The sequence below is a fragment of the Microtus pennsylvanicus genome, chromosome X (genome assembly GCF_037038515.1).
Source record: "Microtus pennsylvanicus isolate mMicPen1 chromosome X, mMicPen1.hap1, whole genome shotgun sequence".
Lineage (NCBI taxonomy): Eukaryota > Metazoa > Chordata > Mammalia > Rodentia > Cricetidae > Microtus > Microtus pennsylvanicus.
Window position 1 is genome coordinate 8,813,923 of NC_134601.1, and position 1,181 is coordinate 8,815,103.

At 43.2% G+C, this 1,181-nt stretch overlaps 1 pseudogene; it reads right to left on the reverse strand.

Annotated features, from left to right (window-relative positions):
• Positions 1 to 227: 227 nt before the first annotated feature.
• Positions 228 to 929, reverse strand: LOC142841374 (peptidyl-prolyl cis-trans isomerase A pseudogene; annotated as a pseudogene).
• Positions 930 to 1,181: the final 252 nt, after the last annotated feature.

The window sequence follows — 1,181 nt, forward strand, 5'->3', positions numbered from 1 at the left end:
GGTAATGGCTGTTGATGATTGTTTTACTTTCTTATTCTTTAGAGTCTTTTGAGACCCACCATGCAGCTCCCAAATAAATCACACATGAAGGTTTATTATTATTATTTATAAATATGCAGGCTTAGCTTGACTTATTTCTTGTGAGCTTTTCTAAACTTAAATTATTCCATCTATCTTTTGCTTCTGAACTTTTTGATTTTCTTATTTCTATATATCTTTTTTTCTTAGTTTTTATTCATAATCATAAACTTAACTCTGCAATCCAGCTAGACGTGAAGGGGAATGAGGAAAATATGGAACCCAAAGAACTTCAGTGAGAGCAGAGATTACAGGGTACTGCGAGCAGATGGGGCTGGGGTGCTCTCCTGAGCTACAGAAGGAATGGTCTGGTGGGTAAGAAGCCCGCAAGTCAAAAGAATTAGAGTTGTCCACAGTCGGAAATGGTGATCTTCTTGCTGGTCTTGCCATTCCTGGACCCAAAACGCTCCATGGCTTCCACAATGTTCATGCCTTCTTTCACCTTCTCAAAGACCACATGTTTGCCATCCAGCCACTCAGTCTTGGTGGTGCAGATAAAAAACTGGGAGCCGTTTGTGTTTGGTCCAGCATTTGCCATGGACAAGATGCCAGGACCTGTATGCTTCAGGATGAAGTTCTCATCCTCAAATTTTTCTCCGTAGATGGATCTGCCGCCAGTGCCATTATGGCGTGTGAAGTCACCACCCTGGCACATGAATCCTGGAATAATCCTGTGAAAGGAAGAACCCTTATATCCAAATCCTTTCTCTCCAGTGCTCAGAGCACGAAAGTTTTCTGCTGTCTTTGGAACTTTGTCTGCAAACAGCTTTGTCTGCAAGGGCTCGCCATCGGCCGCGATGTCGAAGAACACGGTGGGGTTGACCATGGCTGCAGCAAGCGGTGAGAGGGGACAGCGGTGTCTGCAAAGCCTATTTCTATATATCTTATCTTCATTCTTACTCCATTGTTGGTTGTGTTCTAGTGTCCTTCTTCCTTGTTCTTGCTCCTTGATCTTCCTCTCCCCAGTTTTCTCCTATTCATTCTTTCTGCCTTCCAGCCCCACCTATCTTTTCTCCTGCCTCGCTATTGACAATTCATCTCTTTGTTAGACCATCAGGTCTTTTAGACAGGCAAAATAACAGCTTCACAAAAGTAAACAAATG